The sequence below is a fragment of the Monodon monoceros genome, unplaced genomic scaffold (assembly GCF_005190385.1).
Source record: "Monodon monoceros isolate NGI ecotype Baffin Bay Population unplaced genomic scaffold, NGI_Narwhal_1 Super_Scaffold_14, whole genome shotgun sequence".
Taxonomy (NCBI): Eukaryota; Metazoa; Chordata; class Mammalia; order Artiodactyla; family Monodontidae; genus Monodon; species Monodon monoceros.
This window is the reverse complement of record NW_021703770.1, coordinates 54,538,138-54,563,188: the sequence shown is the minus strand read 5'-3', so window position 1 is coordinate 54,563,188 and position 25,051 is coordinate 54,538,138. Positions and strand designations below refer to the sequence as shown.

The following is a 25,051-nucleotide window of genomic DNA, read 5'->3' as shown; positions in this document are numbered from 1 at the left end:
CTTTTTATCAGCATAGAAATTTATATGAATTCAAAATAATATGGTTATATTTAGCATAGTGTAATAATTATCTAAAGCACATTTCATTGTTGGCTCTGAAACAGTTCTAAAGATGTCATTCTTTTGAAGTCAAAAAATATGCAGTAGGGCTTCCCTGGTGGCACAGTGATTGAGAGTCCACCTGCCGATGCAGGGGACACGGGTTCGTGCCCCGGTCCAGGAAGATCCCACATGCCGCCGAGTGGCTGGGCCCGTGAGCCGTGGCCGCTAAGCCTGCGCGTCCGGAGCCTGTGCTCCGCAACGGGAGAGGCCACAACAGTGAGAAGCTCGTGTGCCGCAAAAAAAAAAAAATGCAGTAAACATGTACAAGGAAGCAAAAATATTAAAAAAAAAAACAAGTTTGCTGAGTATCGGAAGTTGTTGCAAGAGGGGCACACCAAGATAATGTAACAGAGTCCAAATTACATAACATGCAGCAAGGAGTTCTCTTGCTTTAACAACTCCTAGAAAATAAACCAGTAATCTCAATGCAAGAATATCACCCCTGGGTTAACAGGCCAAATTTTCTGAGGGACACAGGTAGTAATTCACTATACTTCCCCTTTCTCTAATACCTTTTCTCACACCAATTTCTTTTCTTTCCTCGAGGATAGATTTTATCCTGTTGAAAAAAATTTAGTTTTATTTGTAAAGTGTAGTAAATAATATCCTGATTGACGTAGGCAGCGTTTTAGCTGAAGATGCTCAGGAATCAAACTTTTGAAAAAGGCCAATCAGCTAGCTAGCTAGCAGTTACCATCAGTGGCTTGCAGAAAAAAAAATTACAGATGCTATGTTTGCTAAATAGATAAAAAGAATAAGCACTTTAAAATGGGTGGAAAATCCCAGGATTTATTGTGACCTAGACCAGAGGTCCCTAACCTTTTTGGAACCAGGGACCGGTTTCCTGGAAGCAAATTTTTCCAGGGAGTGGGGGCGGGTGTGTGAGGTTCAGGCGGTAATGTGAGCCATAGGGAGCGGCAGATGAAGCTTAGCTGGCTTGCTTGTGACTCACCTCCTGCTGTGCAGCCTGGTTCCTAAGAGGCTGCGGACTGGTACCCGTCCGAGGCCAAGGGGTTGGGGACCCCTGACCTAGACACTCAAAAGCAGACAGTTGACCTTTGATTAAGCCCATTTTCCTGTGGAGTGGGCCATAAGGGGCTCCGAGACACAATTTGGTTTCAACAGTGTTCACAGCCAGAGGGCAAACTCAGAATGTCTCCTCCTCTTGCAGAAACTGGAACACGGATGAGAAGTCTTTTTTTGAGTAGCCCTTCACGCACATCATCCCCGTAGATCTGATGGGCTTGACTGCCCAGAAGGATTGGGCTCTTCGTGCTGATAGCAGAGCCTCATGCTAATCCCAGATCCTTAGCCATGAGTGTTGCTCCGAATCCGCCCTGATAGTAATTAGCTAAGGGAACGCCATCCATCACCCCAGGTACAGGATTATAAGTGTCACGTGACCAACATCGTCCTGAGCTCGTATTTAGGATTTTAGCCAAGAGTTTTGGGTCAAGCCCTAACCTGAGTCCCAGATTCATAGCTTCAGCAGTTCCAATCCTACTAATAGCTAACAGCAAGTTTTTGCAGATCTTCCAAGCCTGGCCAGTCCCAACAGCTCCACGATGCACCACATGGGAGCCCATGAACCACAGCAGCTCAACCCCTCCCATCCTAAATGTGAGGTTGCCAGACTGAGCCGTTCCCACACCACCAGAAACAGGGGCATCCGTGAAAACTGCTCCCATTTTCTCAACTTCTTTGACCAATTCTCTCAAAACCATAGGATCAACAGTACTGGAATCTATTAATAGTGAGCCTTCCTTCACTTTTTTGTGAATTCCATTTGCTCCAGAATAAGCTTCTAGCACATTGATGCATTGTAATAATTCTGTCAGCTTTTTCAGCTACATCTGCTGTGGAAGATACTACCGGGTTCACCTGCATCTAGAAGCTCTTTGCACGCATCAGGGAACACATCATCAATAATGAGTGGCTAGCCATGTTTCATGAGATCTTTTGCCATTGGATTCCCCACGTTGCCTACTCCAATGAATCCAATTGGAGTCTTAGAAGCTATTGACCTAGAACACAACGCTGCAAGGCTGGCCACCACCGGCTGCTGCGGACGACTCCTGTACCAGAGGCCGGAGGTGGCTCCACGGAGACGGGAGGAGGCTGCCACGCTGCCCCCGCCCCTCCTTCCCACGGTGACCTCCTAGACTCCTGGCTCACCCACTGGCTGCTACAGGGTGCGTAGTGCGGAAGGCCGGCTCGGCTGTGGCGATTCTTAATACCTCTTTGTTACTGGGTTACACATACAATTTCACCTAGTGAGCGATTTAACAGAAGGAATTTTTTTCTACGGCATTTTTGTGGCACAGCAGATAGAAGTGAGGTCACTATTGCTTTGAAAAACTGAATTAAAAATTTATAGAAAGCCATGATTCATTCTACAAATATGCTGAGTCAAAGGAACATGAAAATTGATGCGATGGAGGAAGAGTGCTAGACTTCCCTGATGCTCAACTGGGACCTTTCTTCTGGTGTCAGAACATGGTTGTGTAACTCCTTTAATCCCAGTGGATTTTCCAAAAGTTCCAGAAGCTTCAGATTTTGGTAGCCCCCGTTTACTGCCTTTGCCCCCCCCATGCCAAACCCTCACCCCACCCCGCACACATTTATTTTTTACCAGTTGTCCTCCGGGGTGTTTTTCTTTGTATAGTTATTGCAGCAGTTTGTTAGACTACTGACCCCTAGTGCAAATGCCCCTCCCCCCCACTTTCTCACCCTGTGTAGTTTTGTTCCACCTTGATCTGGGCTTGGTCACGTGACTTGCTTTGGCCCAATGGCATATCAAGAGCTGAAGCTTGGAGAGTACTTGTGCTTTAGGGCTCGTCCTCATGGAAACCTGACATGTTAGGAAGCCTGGCTAACTTAGTGGAGACTAGGCACAAGCCACAGCCAGCACCAGTGGCCAGACATGTGAAAGCAACCAGCCCCAGTCCAGCAACCAGATGATGGCAGCCTCAGTAGTCACCTCAGGTGAAAGCAAGATAGATCCACCCAGGAGATCTCAGCCCATTCTGCTGATTCACAAATTGTGAGGAGATAAAGTCCCTGCTGTTTTCAACCACCAAGCTTAGGAGTAGTTCATCACACAGGAAGAGATATAACTGTCTTCACTGTTAGATTATCTTCCCATTTTATACCATGTTTCCTCTCAAAGGACTGTTCCTTTATCCAAGATTCTAGAAAAGAAATAACAACTGATGAGGCTGATAGAGCCTTAACATTTTTTTAAAGTTTTATAAACTTTTAAAATAACTATGTTAATAAAATCAATATTTATCACAAAATTATTTTCTTCAGTTGCCTTAAGAAGTAATGCAGAATTGTACTAAGTTTATACATTTGGAGGCTCTAAAAATGTGTTATTCCTTGGATTCAAGTCCTAGTGTACTTTATGTGGGCATTCACGTTTGCAAAATGATTCCAGGAAATTTGCGATTTCATTTTACAACTTTGGCCTAAGGAGTCTTATGATATTTTACCTGAGAAAAATAATACATTAATTCCACTTTCACCTATTAAACTCATGGTTTCCTGTATTTTCTAAATTCCCTATCAGTAAAGAAGACTATGTATAGCGTACAAGGCTGTCATGATTAGGAGGAAGGTAGTACAGAAAGAGCCCGCCAAATTAGGCATTGTCCAGTCATGTCAGTATACTAACGTGGGGAGCCACAGACAGCTTGAAGCCTGGAAAAAAAGACAGATACAATGTAATGATTATCCTAAGGATCGGGATAATGATTCCTATGATTTTGTTTTAAATAAGAATGGCAGAGGATTCTGGGGAAATGATGGTGGCTACAGAGAAGATTTTTATCCCTGAATATGCCACCCCTCCCCTAAATACACAACACCCACCCCCCAAAAAAAGAAAGAAAATCATCTAGGATAGCAAGACCAAAAACCCACAGACAACATCTACAACAAGGTGTCCACATGAACTGCAACATACAGCCAGGTAGGAACAAATCAACAACAGGAAAAAGACCTACATATGTGTATCCCAAGGTGTGTGGGAGGAAGACGAGGGAAGGACTCTCTCTCTCTTTCAGGAGAGCCAGAGGTTACTATGGTTCAAGAACTCACTGAGATTGAAAAACTCACTGAGAACAGTGGCAGAAACCGGGAGTGAACATTGCAGGCTCCACCTTGCAGCTGAGTGCAAGAACTTTGAAATGTTCTGAGGATGCCAAGTGTTCTGGGGTCTGTGAAACCTTGACACCTATCAAACCAAAGCACCATTCCAGAACAAATCCCCATACTCAACAAGGACAGGAAAGAGGAGGTCTGGGTAAATGGGAATAGGAGGGCCGAGGAGGAAGAGTTTAGAAATTTTAAGGTCATTTTTTAAATTATGTCATGAAAATAATAGAAGATAGTGAGCCCTGGAGTTCTGAAGCTAGAAATTATCTTCTGATCTATGTTTCCCTCCTAAAGTGGAAACTTATTTCATTTAAAAATGAGTGACAGAAGAGTATTCCATTCACATCCTGTAGAAAATCAGTGAGAAGAAAAAGAAAAAAGAAGGGTGAAAAGGAAGTTCCAGCAAATCCTGAAAGCGTGATAGAAAGACACGTCCACAGAACAAATGAAATTTATTGCCTGATATTGCGGAAAAAGAAATTTTAAAAGGAATAGAAACTGGTTTTAAGAAAAACATAAAAGAAATTAGAAAAATTCAGAAATGAAGTGATTGGAGAATAGGAAGTTTTGAAAAGGTGAAAGAATTCAGTAAGTAATTTGTTTTTTAAAAAAATCATGTCTCGAAAGAAGGTTAAACTAGAAGGAACACAAGTTTGAATAAACACAGTGGATAATGTCTCCTTGGAGAAATAGCTGATTTCCAATACAGCATGAGAAACGAACAAGATGTTCCTGTTACATCTTGTCATACAAGAGAGCTGGGAAGACTTCAAAGACTACTGTGGTTGTGTGGAAAGGACTCAGGAGCCAACTTGAACAGGATCTGTGAACCTAAGAGGGGACAATCTCTGCATCGGTATTTATAACAACCTCACTGAAAACAACAACAAAGAAAGAAAATACCTCATTTGTCATCTTCGGAAGCTACTTTGGAGTCAACCTCTCTCTCTGTTTTTATTCTTTTTTTTGTAAAACTGGTAAATAAAATAAAAGAAGCATTTATTTTTCCTTTCCTAATTAAACTGTAACTCAGGGCAACCAAATAGTTGATGAAATAATATTCTAGCTAGTAAATGAATAATAATCTAATTAGTAGAATATCACCATTTGGTACCCTTAATAAATTAATGGATCTAGACATTGATCATTAATGGCTGCAACATCACAGTAAGTTTATAGTTCCTTTTGGAATTAATCAATATTATCTATGAAGTAAACTTGCCAAAAAATCACACCTGAATTATGTCAGTGCTCTAGATCTATCTACCAACTGACAGTAAATACATGGGCCAAAGGAGCATAATAAATATATAAGCATAAAGGGGATGCAATCAGCATAATCCAGACAGTTGGGAACCTTACTGGATGAACACTTTGAATTCAATGACAAATACTTGCAAGAAAAATGAGCAAATTGAGTTCTTTTAAACCTATACTTTAAAAGAAAGTGTGTTTGGATCAGCAATCAAATAAATAATGGTTATTAAAATAAAAATACATTTATAGGACAATCAAGGAAACATGAACTGACTGGCTACTTGTTGATATTAAGGAATTATTATTATTTGGGTTGTGTGATAATGACATAGCCGAGCTTAAAAAGGACAGTTCTTGCATTTTAGAAATATGTATACTGACGTTTTCACTGAGAAAAAAGAAATCTGGAAGTTGCTTTAAAATTGCTGGGGATTGGGGGCTTCCCTGGTGGCACAGTGGTTGAGAGTCCGCCTGCCGATGCAGGGGACATGGGTTCGTGCCCTGGTCCGGGAAGATCCCACATGCCGCGGAGCGGCTGGGCCCGTGAGCCATGGCCGCTGAGCCTGCGCGCCCGGAGCCTGTGCTCCACAACGGGAGAGGCCACAACAGTGAGAGGCCTGCGTACCACAAAAAAAAAAAAAAAAAAAAAAAATTGCTGGGGATTATGGTGGTAGTAGTAAGAGAGGGTATAGAGAAAATGTATTGGCCTGCAATTGATATTTGATGAGAACAATTGATGAAAGTTTCTACTTCTTTCTTTTTACTTCTGTAGATGTTTGAAATTTTCCATACTAAAACGTGTTTTATAAATGTAGATGGCTTGCAATTTGCTCTTCTGAGCTCTCAGAAGGCAAAAAGCCATTCTTAAATTAGGAGCTTTCTTCTCTAGCCAAGAATTCTAATGATAATTTTGTCCCAACTGGCCAGAGCACTCAGATTTCTCTGAGATCTGTTGGTGAAAAAAAAAGAAAAAAAATCAGCACAAACAATAAAGAGGTTCTTTAGTCTTAGAAGAAAACAACGAAGAGTAAAGGCTGGTGCTAGGTCTAGGGCAATAGTGTAATATCAGTATAAGACAAAATATTAGTTTCTTCCAAAATCCACTTGTTACTACTGTGTATACTTTTGCAGCAAAATATCTTTTCTACATTGTCAGCGTTAAAGTAAATTTACTATTTAGGTAGCATTTACATTATCATATACTCAAAGCCTAGAAATAATCCCCTAGGCTGAAATGACATTAAATCTTATTTTGGCCATTGTAGTGTATTCTCCAGTCCTACTTGCTTTGTCTATAACTGTCATAAAAAGGTGTGAGGAGATCTGCCAATTTTAATGCCAGGATTCAAAATGAGTTCTTTGTAGCTTGCTTCCTTAAGGATCTTCTGCCCTCAGACCCATGTATTTACTTAATGCCTCAGATTATTGTATATGTGACCTCTTTCCAACTAGAAGACAAGTTCCTTTAAGGGCAGTGACTAGTCTCATCAACATCGAATTTACCTCAACACCAGCGCTTTCAAAATGTGTGTTGCTTAGTATATGTTTGACGTTATACAATTCTATTCTAACTAAATAATAATGATACTACTACTACTATTTCTACTACTACTGCTAATAAAATGTATGAAATAGAGTATAAATAGGAAAATAAAGATAACACTGGAAATCCCAGACTATAAAATGAATTATCCCAAAGCCACCAGCCAATCCATCGACTGTAAACAGTTACTTGTGAATTGGTCAACATTTACATGCATAATTGAGAGAAGGGTTAAAACAAATTTTATTACCAAAAAGCACAATTTTTGAGCTCAACTAACCTGTAGTTTTAACAGAAATAGATGAGATTCAAAGTGTTCATCCAGGTTCCTAAATGATCCATTTCTGATCTTTCCTTATGAAACAATCAATTATAACTCTAATAATTTCTCAAGGATTCACCCAATCTCTACTTCCTTTATTTTCCAAGGTTTGGTATCATCACAAAATCAAGTCCTTCGGCGGAATTTAATAGTTTCAAAATCCCTCATCAATATTATTCACTGGGATAAAATAATATGAAAATTTAAAAAACACTGGCTGGGCTTCCCTGGTGGCGCAGTGGTTGGGAGTCCACCTGCCGGTGCAGTGGACGAGGGTTCGTGCCCTGGTCCGGGGGGGTCCCACGTGCCGCGGAGCGGCTGGGCCCGTGGGCTGTGGCCGCTGGGCCTGCGCGTCCGGAGCCTGTGCTCCGCGGTGGAGAGGCCACAGCGGTGAGAGGTCAGCGTGAAAAAACACTGGCTATGTGCTGAGAAATGATCCTTCAGTGAATCACTCAAGGTGCACTAGCATTCAGGCTACACCTGAGGTAGAATTTGAATTCCAAAGTGGACCTTTAAACCACAGCTCATCTTCTCCTTTTAAAACCATTAGAAATAAGCCTGTTGCCTGACCTTTGAGATTCTGCAAAGAGACCATATTTAGATCTTTTGTCTCTTTTAACTTCCCTAGTCCCCTCCTCTACTTTCAGAATAGTGATTCCCAGATAAGTACAATGAATTCAAACAGTGTGGTTAAAGAGGTAATTAGTCTGCTCTGTAGCCAAGTTACTCACAGAATAAATAAGTTGGCTTTCACAGGTGTTAGTTTCTTCATGGGCTTTGTTTAGAGGGGTCTCAGCTCAAGCAAGCAGCCTGTCAGCAGCCTGAAATAACTCTGTGGAAATCTAATGGCATATACGTAAAATATGTCTATGAAACCTTTTATTCAATCTTAGATGCATACTTTTACGACTTCTTTAGGCCTGGAAAAGTATATTCAGCTACAAAAGGACGGAAAAGAAAATGTGTATAATACCTAATGCCCTCCTCACCCCCTAGAACCTTATTTTACCCCTGTTTCATCAGAAAAGGATGTGTATTGTAAGAAACATTTTTTAAATTGTTTGACCAAATATTTAAGTGCACTAAGTCTCTGTATTTATTAAAGAAAATATAGTTACCTTTCTGTCCCTTTCTAAAAGAAAGCAAAAGATACAGTTCTTTTTTCTTAAGACTCAGGGTTCATGGATATTAATTATTACACTATATTGACACCCAGACATGTTTATAGGAGGCTTTTGAGACATACAGAGCTATTTATTCCCATACTAAATGGCACTTCTTTTTCCTCTGCCTCCTGCTTGTACTTTTTCTGTTGTGATTATATCCTACTGAGGCTGCTACATGTCTTTGCTTGATTTGAGGTTCTAAAGGTAAGACTGTATATTCCCCTTTTTACAGAATAAAATGGGTTTTATGACTGTTTGCCTTCAGAAGCCTCCTTTTCCACTGATTCTCATTTCCTATCTATGGTGAGGTGTCTAAAACAGATGAGTTAGTTCTGAACTGGTGATATATAAATCAATTATTATTTGATTCATATTCAAAGCAGCTCCCCCTAAAATAGTGGCCTTCCTGCCTGTGGGATGTAGTCTAATCTACTGCCTGGATCTACACCCACCAACATCCATATTTTGTCTATTGTTACCTTGGACACTTGTAGGAACTGAGTGAGTTTCTGTTTCTTTAGTGTCCATTGACAGACAAATGGATAAAGAAAATATGGCACATATGTAGAATGGAATGTTATTCAGCCTTAAAAAATAAGGAAATCTTGCCATTTGCAACAACTTGGATGAATCTTGAGGGCATTATGCTAAGTGAAATAAGTCAGAGAGAGAAAGACAAACACTGCATAATCTCACTTTTACGTGTAATCTAAAAAACTGCACTCACAGAAACCGAGTAGAATGGTGGCCGTCAAGGGCTGGGGAGTGGAGGAAATGTGGAGTTGTTGGTCAAAGGGTATAAACTTCCAGTTATAAGAAGAATAAATCCCTGAAGTCTGATGTACAGCATGGTGACTATAGTTAACAACACTCTATTGCATACTCAAAAGTTTCTGAGATAGTAGATCTTACATGTTCTCATCAAACACACACACACAAAAGGTAATTGTGTAAGGTCATGGATGTGTTAACTAACCTTATTGTGGTAATCATTTTGCAATATATGCCTGTATCAAATTATGATGTTGTACACCTTAAACTTATACAGTGTTATATGTCAATTATATCTCAATACAACTGGAAAGAAGAAAAAGATTCAAATGGGGAAGGGTGAGGCTGGTAGAAAAAAGCCACTGCCTTGAGCAGTACCGAGGTGGGCGGAAAGCCATGGGCCTCTATTAGCACTGCTGGGTAGGCTCTGTTCCCACGTGTGGGGAGGGGGTAGGACAGCACAGCTGTGATCCTTATTGCAGACCTTAGGCAGCCTCAGGCAACTTTTCAAAGTTAGATGCTGAAAACCAATAAATGAAATTATAAGGAAGAATTACATAAATGCCTTTATTCTACTTTTGGTCCTCTTGGCAACTTTTTCCATCTAAAAGCTGCACCCTGCAGTTCTCAAAGCAGGAACATTAACATGGGTCAGAAGTTTCCAAACTTTTCATCATCAACCCCTACACCAAAAGAAATGTTGAAATTTTATGACCCCTAGTATATGAAGTATCTTGTGTGTTTTTAATATTTATCAAGAGAACATTTAACAGTTACCTACTATGTGCCAAGAGAAAATAAAAATAAGACACAGACTTTGTTTCAGTATTATTCTTCCTTTTGACTTCAGTATAAGAGCTATTGAGTTATTTGTTGTCCCAGTAAGGGGATAATCAGACAATTACAGAATCCTGTGATCTCTTCCCAAAGTTTGCAACTATAGGGTTGGTCCCAGAATTGTTCAATAACTTTGTATTTTGATTTAAGGGGAAACTAAAAGACCTTCCTGTCCCAAAGTAACTCTGCTTTGTGGAGACTGGAGGTGCCCTGCAATTGACTCAAGATACTGTTTATTTGTTTAAACAGTTAAATGAGTAGTTTCTATTTAACAAGTGAGCACAAATTTTCACAACAGTACCTACCCCACGACATAACTCAGACGAAAACTCCGAGGGAAAGGAAAACTATATGGGCAAAAAGTCCAGGTTCCATCCACTGTACATGGGGTATTGATAGGCTTGTAAAACTTACAGAGGTACCTGGGGGTACCTAGGAACCCTGGATATTTAGTATACAGATCAGAAAAGGATGGTGGAAAATAAGACGACACCAGGTCAGGGGACAAATTAAGTAGGTGAAGCTGGTCCTTTATATTCTTTTCCCTTCTGATATACCACTGCTCTTTCCTGTCCAGAATATGTTCTGTATCCTCAGTAGACCTACACACACACACACACACACACACACACACACACACACACACACATACACAGACATGTGTGTAGCACACAAACATGCAGGCATGCATGCATGTACACATACATGGAGCCCCCAGTCTTCTCAGTTAAAATTCAGCTTGTAGTAACTAAAGAAAATTTATAATGCCCTATATTTTATAGATTTTAAAAATACTTACACTTTAATAGAAAACTTTTAATGTCTGAAAATCCCTTCTGACAAAGGAAGTTATTTCTGATATTGGAGGTTGACAGTTTCACAGAGAAAACTTCGGGAGCACAGAGACATGCCTGACCCTCTCCCCACGCACCATCTGGGGAGAATTCACCAACACATAGGCTCAATCCCTCTGCTAAGTCAAAATCAAGTTTACCAATATCATTATTTCACAGAGAATACCCTACCTCATGTTAGGCATTCACATGTATTTTATTTGTTGAAGAGAGGAAGAAGATATAAAGGAGGAAATCATCCGAAATTACAGAGTAGAGCATTTAAGTCAATATAGATATTTAAAGTGAAGGTAAAATTAAATTATAATTTGAAATTATATGTGGAGTTTTATTGCCTAAAGAATATTTTGGAAAGTTCAACTCCTATTTTAACATATTTTCAGAGAAGGTATTTGGTCCAAATGAAGAATATCTTCAATTATTGTTCTTTTATTGCAAGCAAGAAAGGATTTATACTTCTTTTCATGAAATATGGTTGTTTGACAACAGAAGAATAAATATTTTATATTTTTAGAAACAACAGTTAGACTACTGATATTCTTAATTAGTTTTAATAAATCTGAATGCTTCTTATCATCTACTCTTTAGCTTATACCTGAGGAGTTGTATACCTCCGGGAAGATATGTGCTCCAGACCCGTAAATATGCAGTTCACAGAGCCCACCACCAGAGGGCAATAAAGAAGTAAAATCTTGAAACCATGTAGTGAAAATTGTGGGAGTTTAAATAAAAGCAACATTTCACAGTATGCTTTTCTGACCAATGTTATATCTAATAACTTAATGGATTATATGTACATGGATTTTGAAAAGTCAGCAGCACACTTCATTGGTCAATTTCTATGATAAGGGGAACGTAATTTGAGTGTAGACAAACAGTATACTTACATCTTAAAATTCCACCCATACAGAATCTACTCACTATTGAAAAACGGTAAAAATAGCTTTCTGTGTCTCAGTGACCAGTTAACATTTTCAAGAGTAGAATTTATCTTCCTATGATGCTCAAATACACAGGAAAAATGCATATCTAGGACAATGGATAAACTCTATATGACATGTGAAAATAATTATTCAAATGGAAAAAGTGTAAGATCTACAAGGAACAGTTTTATATGCATTAGTGTGGATATATACATAAAGAGGCTCTAAGAAACATAAAAATCACTTCCAGGAAGTAATTTTAGGTAGAAGAGAATTAACATGGATGAGCAAGAAAAGAGAGTTAGTTTTAAAATAGTTTCATTTACTTTTTTTGTTGTTGTTTATTTATTTGTTTTATTTATTTGGTCTTTGGAATATAAGGAAACAGTGGCTTTCAGATCAGTATCTCAGTGGAACAAAGGGACCGAGGTCTGTACTGGAGCCCAGCCATTGTTTGACTATCTTGTAATAATACTGGTAAAATACAGCCAAATCATTTGAACTACAAGCATCCTCTCTGACAATATTCTTAAGACACCAACATTATATATTAAAGAAAGTAAAGAGAGAATACTATTTTCTTTAGAGAAAATACAGATTCTGGATCAAATCAATAATGTCAGCAAACCTCATGGGTATAAAACATTCTGCTGCCTATCATTTAGAACATGCCTCTAGAAGAGGGAAACTGGGTGATAATTTCCCCAGATTTTATATTTAATTCAAATATTTTAGATAAGAGGTATCTCTAGTAAAACATTGTATTATTGATTTTTTCCAATATGATAGCTCACAGGAGTTCCTCTTTCCTTCTCAAATACATATGGGGAAATGGAGGTGGGTGTGGGTCAGAGGAACTATCTAAATAGAGCATAGTAATCAACAGTTTGTTTTTTAAAAATAGAAATTTCTATTTAAATTATTTCCAGAGACAGAAACACACAGAGACAATTCCATGTGACAACAGTGGAAGAGACCAGAGTGATGCAGCTGCAAATCAAAAACTGCCAACACCAGTGATTGATGGCCACCACCAGAATCTGGTTAAGACAAAGAAGGATCCTCCCCTTGAGGCGTCAGAAAGAACATGGCCCTCTCAACACTTTGAGTTTGAACTTCTGGCCTCTAGAGCTGTGATAAAATAAATTTCTGTTCTTTTAAGCTAACAAGTTTGTGGTATCTTGTTATGGTAGCCCTAGGGATGACTGTATTTGATTCCTGAGATGGCAACTGTATTTTGACTATGTAATGACTATTCCAAGATGATCAACAGACACAAAGATAAGGGCTAAACTGAGACTAAGCCCAGTTCTTTTTATTCCCAGAATAATAAATGATTTTTTAATTAATTTAGATCTCTTTGTCTAACCCCTCTGCTTTTCAAAAGAGTATGTGGGACCAATCAAGTGTTAATATGTTATACTTTCATTTTAATTCATCTCAAATTATTTCTAATTCCCCTTATGAGTTCTTACTTGACCCATAAATTATTTAGGAATATATTGTTTAATGTCCATTTGTGATTTTCAACAAATTTCTTTCTGTTAACGATTTCTTATTGCATTCTGTTTTCATCTGAGAGCACTTTTTGTATTGTTTATATCCTTTAAAATGTACTGAAATTTGTTTTATGGCCTAGCATATAGTATATCCATGTGCATTTGAAAACAATGTATATTCTGATGCTGTTGGGTGGAATGTTTTATACATGGCTGTTAAGTCTAGTTGATTGATAATGCTGTTCAAGTTTTTTTAATTTTCTTGTTGATTTTCTATCTGTTCTGCTATTGAAAAAAGGGTATTAAAGTATCCAACTATTATTGTAGAACTGTCTGTTTCTCTTTTCCATTGTGTCGATTTCACTTCATTATATTTTGAGGTTCTGTTGTTAGGTGCATATAAGTTTATAATTATTATACATTCTAGATGGAATAATCATTTTATCATTTTAAAATGTTTGTCTGTAGTAAAAATTTTCATCTTAAAATATTTTTTTTCTGATATTTTCTTAGCCACTCCAGTTTTGTTGTTTTGTTTTGTTTTTTTGTTACTGTTACGGTATATCTATTCCAACCCTTTTACACTTCACCTATATATTTTCTTGACTCTAAAGTGGGTCACTTGTAGGCAGCATATGTTTGGATCACGTTTTTCATTTTTTTATCCAGTCTGAAATTTCTGTCTTTAGATGGAATGTTTAACCTTTTTATATTAAATGTAATTAATATTTAATTTTGTAATTTTTATATTAAATGTAATTCATGTAGGATTTATGTCCAACATTTGTGATTTATTTTCCAAGAGTCACATTTTTTTTCCTAATTCCTCTTCCTCTATTACTGACTCATTTGTTGTTGTTGTTGTTAAAAAGATTTTTTTAGTGTACAATTTCAATCCCCTTATCTTTTACTATATTTTTGAATTATATTCTTAATGCTTGCTCTAAGGATTACAAATAACATCTTAAGTATAAGCATCTAGTTTTGATTAATACCAACTTAATTTCAACAGTATAAAAAACTTTTCTCCTCCTTTACATTGCCCTCCTTTGTGCTGTTACTGATATAAAAACTCCATCTTTAGACATTATATGCCTATATGCCATCATTATAATTATTACTTTATGTTGGTGCCTTTTAAATCAGATAGAAAAAAAAGTTAGAATAAAATACATTTATATTATTTTTTATATTTACCTCTGCAGTTACCTTTCTTGATGTTCTTTATTTCTTCATATGGATTTAAGTTACTGACCTATGCTTTTATTTTTGTCTGATGGGCTCACTTTAGTAGTTCTTGTAGCACAAGTCTGCTAGGAAAAAATTCTCTTAAGTTTTTAATAAAAGTATTGAAATTTTCATGTCATCCTTCTGCAATGGCCATGGTAATCTCTGCATCATTCCAACTCTAGTAGATATGTTGCCAAAGTGAGCATTTAGTATGTACTCTTATATGGTACAAAATTTAAAGTGTTAAAGATTATGAAGTTATAGACACAGGTTTACTTGCTTCGAGACCATTTCAAGAGCATATTCGGGCAATGCTAATATTGGCATTTCAAATTCAGTGCTACCATGTAGCAAGATAAAATAGATGAACCTCAAGTCATGATATTTTTTTCCCGATAACATAAGGTTAAGGTTAATTATCAGTTGTCACATTTTTTTCCAGTATTTTTTAGTTAGCTTTTAACTTAGCATAAGTGAAATGAAAGGATGGTAAGTTTTGCATTAATTCCTGACCCAAAACAGAACTTTTGAAGATGAAAGTCCATTAACAGAGCTCTGTGTTTCCTGTGAAAAATAAATCTGTCCCACCCCCTGAAAAATTCATGAATATTTTACAAATTGTATGTTCAGGAAGCTATTCTAGCCTTCTATTAAAAAAAAAAAAACACTATTTAGAAATATTTATTTCCTTCATGTAGTAGTAATATACATGTTATTTAGAAAATGTATAGTGAATTTTGGTTTGCTCATCTTCTGAAAAACTCCTAAGAAAACACATACTTCTGAGAATTTCAGCCTTATTTCTACATAAGTTTTCTAATCTATAAAACATTATATATGCTTTGGATAATCATCTAAATAATTACTAGTCTACCCTTTTAAATGGTTTCAGTGCACACATAATTTTCTCTACCCACACCCCCATTTTTCCCAGTTAAATTGATTAAGTGATATTTTTTCTTTAGTCACTTATTATATTTAGGTATGTTTAGGCCTCCTCTTCTGAACTCATTTCCTGGTAACAAAGAAGTAAGGCATAGATGCTGTTTCTGACTCCCAGGGAAGTTTAGGCTCTGGCATGCTGGACTAGGCAGGGCCTAGCATCACCCTGTTTATGTGGAATATGTGGAACTGGTGAGCTTCTAAACATCTCAAAGAGACATTTAACAAGACTGAAGGTTCTGGAGAGAGAATGTATTTTATTGCCATCCTTTTAATTTCACCATATGTCTAGATAATTCATGCTTTTGGTGCAAAATTCAAAAGTAACAGTGGAGGGCTTCCCTGGTGGTGCAGTGGTTGAGAGTCCGCCTTCGGATGCAGGGGACACTGGCTCGTGCTCCGGTCCGGGAACATCCCACATGCTGCGGAGCGGCTGGGCCTGTGAGCCATGGCCGCTGAGCCTACACGTCCGGAGCCTGTGCTCCGCAACGGAAGAGACAACAACAGTGAGAGACCCGCGTACCGAGTAACAGTGGTGAATGAAAAGTAATTATTTTATACAGTTTTCCTGAAGCCACCCATTTCCCCCTCCTAAAGGTAATCATTTTTACCAGTTTCTTTTATATTTTTCAGGTGCAGTTTAGGCATATATTAACATGTGCTATATAGAGGATAATTCCTCTTATTAGGGTAAATTCGTGTGCTTTTTTTTTTTCTTCTGAATTGTACTATGCAGGAATCTGAAGTCTCTGGAAAGAGGAGAGTTAAAAGGAGAGAAGCTAGCTTCAGTATGATTTTATTATCTCCTCATTCTCTCTTATCCAAATATCATCTTTGCATCTCATCAGTAAAAGATTCATTGGTTTTGACTGTGCTGATCTGCTCATTCAGGGAAAAGGATGGTGTGGCTCTGGGGTTCTGAACTCTATGGATCTATACATTCATGAGCATGCTGAAATCCTGTCTGGGTTTTTCTATGCTTTGGGCACAGCAGTCATGCTGCTTTCTGCCTTTTAATATCATCTTGGGGATTCGTTTTACCTCTCTCCTTAACTGAATCTCTTGTTTTCTGTGTCCCATATTTTCCTCATTTTTAGTTTGCTATCTCATATTTGTTGAACATACAGTACAGTTGCTTTGTGAGAAACAGTATGTAGTAAGCATATTTTTTGAGATTGTGCACAACTCCAAGTCTTTATTCTAACCTTTGCTTAAATAATAGTTTAAGCAAGTATAGAACTCTAGGTTAGATATCATTTTCCTTCAGAATATTGAATATATGAATCCATTAATCTACCTTTCAGCATTGCTGTTGAGTATTCTGAAGCAATTATGACTCTTAATGATATATGTATGTGTCTTTTTTTACAATTTCTCTCTTCTTGTGAGTAAATGGAACCATATATTTGTTCCTAAGGGTTGTTCCTAACTTCACAATGATATGCTTAATTTAATCTGTTACCTTGGGTGTTTGGTAGATCCTTTCCATTAAGAAATTTATGTTCCTTGTGTTAGGAAATCCACTTCCAAAATTCCTCCTTCTAAAGCTTTTCTCTGGTATGTCCTGGAACTCATATTATTCAGATATTACATCTCTTGAATGGGCTTTCCAATTTTCTCTCTTTTTTTCCACCTATCTGTCTTTTTGTTCTATTTCTTATAGATTTTCCAAATTAATCTTCCAGATCTATTTTTTTTCTGCTTATTCTCTAGTGTGTTTTTAATGCTTTCAGAAAGAAGCTTAAGGGTTGAAATAGGGATGCCTAGAAGCGCTAGCACATAGAGCAAAGGGTTGGGAACTGTGATGCACATTCATCTATATTTCTTTAGATTTCATGAAAGGTGCTTGGCACATAACAGACTCTCAATAAATAAATCGTTGTGGAATAAATAAGTAGATAAATAAGTAATAAGTCCTAGATTCTAGTTCCAACGTATACTTCTTTCCCACTTCACATTGGCATGGTAGTGTCCTCTCTTGGTTTCGTTTTCTAACTAGCAATTTCAGACTACATTTTCTCTCTGCCATTGAGAGCATTAACATTATCTGATTCTAGCAATGTTATATATATAGATAGATAGATAGATAGATATAGATATAGATATATAGATATATGCACACATACAAATTTTAGTTAACTGAAATTTTTAAATCATCTCATATATAGAACTTGCTATACAGGTAAAGAGTGATTTAAGACGGGGAAAAGAATTGAGCTCTTTAGTACTTGAAATCCACTAAAAATCTGTTCCAATTTGTTATATTTTTGCTAGACCTGAACTATTTACCTTTAGTAGATAAACCAGAAAAAACAGCAGTACTGCAATTGGTAAACTAAGCTATTTGAATACATTTCAAAATGATTTCTATATCATGTACTATACAGAGATCTAGCCATCCACATTGGTTCATTAAAATGTAAAACAGTTTCCTACAATTCTGCTCATTAAGCAGGGGTCATACAAAGAATTCTCCTGTGACATGGAACAGTGCAAAAGTTTTATGTATCTTGATACTGATTAAAGGGAAGCTATCAGGCTTTGTCTTACAGTAATTTCATATTGTTTTAAAAGTTTAAACATGAGTCCTCCAAATTCTAGACATCTATACCTTTAAATCAGTCAGGCAACAGCTAGATCTTTTAATATGTTAGATCCATTTGCCAATCCACTTCTTTAAAAAGCATACTTTTCATTCCTCTTTTTAAATAAAAGCATTGTCTACACTGATTCCATCATTAACATTGGAAATGTTTATCTGCCAAATGGAAAAGAACAGTACAAATTAGAAACACTGATACATCTTCTGACAGTATTCATTTAGAAGCTAGTTCTCAAATTGTCATTACATTTACCACATAAAAATTACAAACGATTTGTTTGGAGACCTACGGCTATTTCTAAATTCAAGATGTTTGGACAACTGTAGATAAAGTTTCATTATCAGACTGAACTAAATATGCTGTAATTATGAATAAATCAGGATGATTTCTGCTCTGTGAACTTGTTATTAATGTACTCAGGCCAAGCATCAGGAAACATCATTCTTCAAAATTACATAAGTGTATTTCTCAGCCAAAAATGTAAAAAATAATGTTTGAAAATCAAGGTCAAGGATTGGTTGGATGATGTTTATGCTTCTATCATTTGATTGTTTCCATCTTTATTCTGTTCTATGAAACACAGACTAGGCTTATACTTCCACAAGGCCTGTGTTTCCCCATTTATTAGCACTTATCACACTTGAAATTATTACTTAAATATCTATTTTCTCCAATAAACAATAGGTTCATTAGGCCAGGGACCTCTGCTGTCTTATTTTCTTCTGTAGGTCTACACTATCATATTAGGTGCCAAGGAATATTTGTTGAATAACTGAGTTAATTAATGATAAATGAATGGAGAAGCCTACTTTCTCAGGCTGACAATTGAACTAGAGAATGGAAGTTGGAAAATTTGAATTGAATTTCCACAATTTTTATATAGTGATAATTTGTTTAAAATTTGGTATGCAAAATGTTATATACAATAGAGTTAACAAATAGTAGAGAAAAGTGATGGCAGAGGGAGCTGAAGATGTAGATTTCAAGTTACCTGAGTCCTAGGAAAAGTGAGAACCAAAAGAAATTTATATTCTCTATTTAAGTATTTAAGGAACAGAACTTAAGAATTTATCAGTATACTGAATTATTATGATTTCTAGACTAATCAAAATTCATTCAAATGACATATGAGATGTAGCCTTCTCAGAATATGTACCATGTTAATCAAATGAAGAATTACACTGAAATTTGAGTTTACTTTTCCACTATAACAAAATTTTGTACTTAGGTAAAGATGAGATTGACATTTTGGAGAACTGTTTTCTCAGTACAGAAAACTTTTGCTTATTTTACATTTTGTGTTCTTAAAGTGATTTTCTAATATTTTCTTTTTATATACTGATATTTTATTTGTAAAGAATATGTAAAGTTTCCCTGTAGGCATGACGAGCATGACTAGAATGCTTTAGATATAATCTAAAAATTGTCCTTATGTGCAATAGCAGAGACCAATGATTCATGAAATCGCTCAGTGTTGTGCATAGTCCTTCTTATAGAACTAATAGTTTATGTGAGACATTTTTCTTCAAACGTTGAAATCAAAATATAAACTCTACTCAGTATGTCAGCATTTACATTAAAATGATTTTTTTACTTATGGGAAAAGCTTTAATTAAGTGTATTTAAAAGTTTGGAAATCAGCAGGACGTCCATCATTGTGAACAATTTAAATGTTTCTCTCCCTACTTGGTTTGGAATAAAATAAGAAATGGGGAAAAAAATATACTCCACCCAGGAGGGAGGTCCTTCTTTTGCCTACCAACAAAGCTATTAACTTATCTGCAGCTGTACCAGTATACTCAGCTCCCCTTCTCTGAAAGGGAAGAAATGTCCATTTCCTACCAAAGGCTATTGCTCTCTTTGTGCTCAGGGTCCCATCCCATTTCAGCACTCAAGATTCCACTTTTGAAACTAGCTCATTTTGTACTGCACCATCAATTTCTTCCTTTATGCTTGATTATTCTCCAAAATACATAAGTATATCCTAATATCTCTCATTTTATTGATTTTTAAAGCATATATTAGTAACTTTCATTCTGCCAAAAAAGGTTCCTTTGTTTAAAATCTCTGTCCATAAAATCTATGTCTCTTCTAACAATCACTGTGAGATACAAGAACCATTTCATATCTCCTTAGATGAGGTTTTCCTTGAGTACCCAAGGTAAGAACCCTCCATTGCTTTCTATCATGCCTCATTGTTAATTTCCTTTATTTTACCAGTTACAATCTGAACATATTATAATCATTTTATAACTTGTTCATTTAATCTTTCTCATCAAAGTAGCATGTCGACTCTTTGAGGCAGATCCTTTAACTCTCTTGTTCATCCCTGTTTCTTAAACTCCTAACAAAGCTCAGAACATAGTGGTTACCTAATATGTGTGTATAGAATGAATGAAAGACCTATACCACTTCCTTTAGAAGAATTAACAGTCAACCCTAAGTAACTGTGCAAAAGAGGCAAAATGTCTTGTTGCCACTTGCATTTCTCTATTCTTCCTCCCTTCTTTCTTATAAATACCTTATACCCTCTTGCTTTTTAGTGTAATATTCTACCCAGTATTTTGCCCTTTAGACAGACTTTATTCTCCAAATTAATCACTTATTTCAATAATTACTCAACTCAAGTAGTCCATGTACTTTAGAGAATGTTATTTAATTAATTCATAATGAAGCAGAAATTAAGATTTGTATTTTCTTCCCTGCCTGATTTTCCAAGTACATCTTAAGTTATGTAAAGGAGCAATCATTTTGTGGTTGGCAGGAAATCAGGCTCTGTCTGATTCTCCAAACATCTTCACTAATTCCCAGAGAAATCTGTGTAACTGTTCCCCAAACAACTTTTACTACTTCTTCCACTATTATGTAATATTGGTTTGGAGAATAGATACTAAATTTTCTAAAACTACTTGCATCATCTTTACCCTTCCAAACCTTATTCTTCTCCTGCTTTTCTCATCTTTATTAATGGGACCATCATCTATCTTGATAATATAAATGACCATCATGATACGGCTTTATTGCTCAAGGCACAAAAAGGTTATCAACTTCTTTCACCGCCTACATATTTAGTCACCAAGTGCTGTCAGTCGTACCCAAAAAATAACATGAAATCCATCCAATGTTTTTCTTATTTACATTTCTACTTGTTCTTTCTTAGTTGAGGATGTCGAACTGTGCCAGTGAGATAAGCCCTCCTCCACACAACCCCTTCTCCAAACAGCTAGTATGATCTTGCTGAAATGCCAATTTTCAGGCTATTTCTACATATAACAAGAAAATACTTCCTTAAGGATCTAGCCCTCGCCTTCCTTCTCAAAGTGAACTCTCAACTTTGCAATATAGAGAATATGGTAATTATAACTAAAACATCAACTTTATTGAGGATTTACTCTGTTCCACGTGGCATTCTAAATATTCTACCTGAATAATCTCATCTATTTCTTATAATAACACACTAAGAAAAAAGTACTATCATTAAAATAAATTTTAAAAGGAATAAAGTCAAGCCTAGAGAGGTTAAGTAATTTTCCCACACTGGTGAAGGGAGCCAGGATTCAAATCCAGGCTAGTCTGCCTCCAGAACTCACATTCTTGTTAAAAAATTTTTTTTAATTGAAACATATTCGACATATAACACTGTGTAATTTCAAGGTGCATGACATGTTGATTTGACACATTTATATACTGCAGTATGATTGCCATTGTAGCTTTAGCTAGCACCCCTTTGACATCAGATAATTATCATTCCTTAACGACCACACAATACAGTGTCTTGCTATTTCCACATTAAACAAACAAACAAAAAGGCTGTGTTGTCTCTTGTCTATATCATTGCCGTGCAATGAATCTGAGGCTTAGAGAGGGTAGATAAATTTCTCAAGTTTGCAAGTCTAGTAAAATTATAAGTTGACCCTGAACCCAGGCTGCTCTGAATCCACCTTGCTGTCCCTCTTCTGGTGTTGGACTCTCTGGCCCCTAAGATGAGATGGAGAGCCCCACAAACACTCCATCTTCCAACATATTTTTGATCACAGACTGCAATTAGCTGACTTTGTTAAATGCCTTGAGGGCTATACGTGACAATGTTCAAGAAAGGAACGATGCTGTAGGAGGATGCTGGCTATTTCCTTCTCTCCAAATGCCATCTCTATCAGCAGTTTATAGTCAATCTGGGAGAACATCAAACCTATGCAATTTTCTTTTGAACTATGAAGAGAAAACTTTAATTTGTATGAACTAAAGCATGTGATTAAAGCATGAAATTCTTTCCAGTCGTGACGATGAGAAATGTTTGAAATGAATTAGTCTGCATACCACATTAATGCAGTCATCCCAAGGGCCAATAGCAAGGAACACTTCAATGGTTCAAGTGCACCCGTGAGTGGTTACACAACCTGCATGTAGATTCAGAAACAGCTTCTGTTTCGAGTGACGATCAAGAGGTGCTGAAATTCGATAGGACATTGTCATTATAAGTCAGATCTGGCAAATGCTTTAGTACCCAATACAAACTACAACTCTAAAATTCTTTTACTTTTTCCCCCAAGGCATAGAGTGTCAGAAGATATTTTAGACATTCCTTACACTGAAAAAAAAGTAAACACATCTGAACATATCTGTGGGCTAAAAAATTAGCCTACAGAGTTTTTGCTGTTGTTGATCACAGACCATATAATTTCAAATAAACAATAATAAAAACAGTATGCAATAGTTCTAACCCATGATCTACATTAAAGATCAGTTAATTTTGAAAGTATATTTATTACAAGAGGCATGAATTATAAATATCCTTTGGCACAATAGATAAATATATACTTTTGTAGTATCTAAACCTCCTCTATCTTGGTAGAAAGACAAGCTTAACTATTGTAATTGGTATGGACAGACATTCATTCTATAAATATTTAGGCTCTGACATTCGAAGTATGTAACTGAGAAGAGCAAAACACAGTCCTGTTGATGAACTGAATAAACTGAGGAAGACATAAACATAAGCAAGGCAGTTTCTTTATTGCATTATGTTTTATTTACTTTTAGACACTATGTATGAATAAAGCCACAGGTGTCCCGTCTCCCACTATGCTTTCAATGGAGAGTATGTCTTTCTGGCTCTTCTGTTTCTACAATAACATTATTCAAAAGATAAATCTATTTCACTTTTATTAACTAGGAAGTAATTTAATATGGATGATTTGAATAATTCTTTATGAAAATATATATTTTATGACAAATATGTTGCTTGAAGTGTTAGGGTCTAATACATGACAATCTAAACCGTTATTATTCAGTGCAAAATAGTCAAAGGCAAGTTCTAGCTGTATCAAGCTGAAACCTTCCTCACTCCCAATAATTCTCCCATTAAGACACAAACATAATCATGCCAATTCCAGAGGCAGAATATATGAACAGAGCCATCTGTTTAAAGCAGTACTACTGCTGGGAAAACACAAGAACATAAGAAAAAATCTCTACTCGAAGGAAAAGGCAAATAGCAAAAATAATGAACTTTAAAGTTAGAGACAGAGAAAAACTCTCTTCAAACATGATATAGAGGGCTTCCTTGGTGGTGCAATGTTTAAGAATCTGCCTTCCAGTGCAGGGGACATGGGCTCAAGCCCTGGTCCAGGAAGATCCCACGTGCAGCGGAGCAACTAAGCCTGTGCGCCACAACTACTGAGCTTGCGCTCTAGAGCCCGCGAGCTACGACTCCTGAGCCAGCGTGCCACAACCACCGAAGCCCATGTGCCTAGAGCCCGTGCTCCACAACAAGGGAAGCCACCACAATGAGAAGTCTGCACACCACAACGAAGAGTAGCCCCCGCTAGCCGCAACTAGAGAAAGCCCACGCGCAGCAAGGAAGACCCAACACAGACAAAAATAAATTAATTAAATAAATAATTTTTTTTAAATCAGTTTTTTTCAAATAAGATGATATAGACAACTATGTATGTACAGCATTGGTGGAAAAGAATTCAGAATAAAACACTCAAGAAAAATCATAATTACTGTATTTATTGTCAGTGATAATAAAAAAGCCTTCTTTTCCAAAATAAAATTTTGAAACATCTGTTTACTGATATGGATGGCATGTTGTGTTTCACTGGATGTTTCTTTGTTATAAGTGTTATCAATATGATCAAAAAATAATTGGAGCAAATATAAACTTAAATGCACTAGGTTAAATGTCACGTGTGTTGGCAAGCTACTTCCATTATGACTGACAGCAGATCTGATGCTTTCTCATGCTACCGCATTCATGGCCCAGGTTGATTCTGTCAAGCATGGTGTTTTTCTCTCACAGTTCCACATTTCCACAATTTAACACATTCCAAGGTAGATGAGATCATAGGACACATGAGTAACATCACCACCATCACCAACATTATTTTTCTTCTGCAGCTTTTATACTCAACTTGAGTGTAAGCCTCCTGCAGGCAGGAACAGGGACTATTTTGTAGAGGCTCCCTGTTCCATGTCCATTATCTAATACAGTGCTTGGTACAGGGCAGGTGCTGAATAAAGATTTCTTGAATGGTCAGATGAATGAGTGAATACTATTACAAGTTGATAACATCTAATTCCTTTCAAATACTTATAATATTGTTTCAATAAAATAATAAAAAGCAGAGAACTGAAAGCCCCTTAATAAACTTTTATTCCAATTTTTCCCTCAAATGAAAATCTCCATAACAACAGCAACAGCAACCTCTTTTCTGTCAGTACCATGCTAACTGCTATGCATACAGTAGAACTTTTTTTTAATTAATTTTTATTGGAGTATAGTTGTTTTACAATGTGTTAGTTTCTGCTGTAAAGTGAATCAGCTATACATAGATATATT

The 25,051-nt window shown here is 36.7% G+C and overlaps 1 non-coding gene and 1 pseudogene across 1 annotated transcript; both read right to left on the bottom strand.

Annotated features, from left to right (window-relative positions):
• Positions 1 to 1,249: 1,249 nt before the first annotated feature.
• Positions 1,250 to 5,175, bottom strand: LOC114895350 (annotated as a pseudogene).
• A 9,588-nt stretch (positions 5,176 to 14,763) lies between these two features.
• LOC114895733 lies at positions 14,764 to 14,868 on the bottom strand. The gene has a single exon (XR_003793628.1). It is a non-coding gene; the product is annotated as a U6 spliceosomal RNA (small nuclear RNA).
• Positions 14,869 to 25,051: the final 10,183 nt, after the last annotated feature.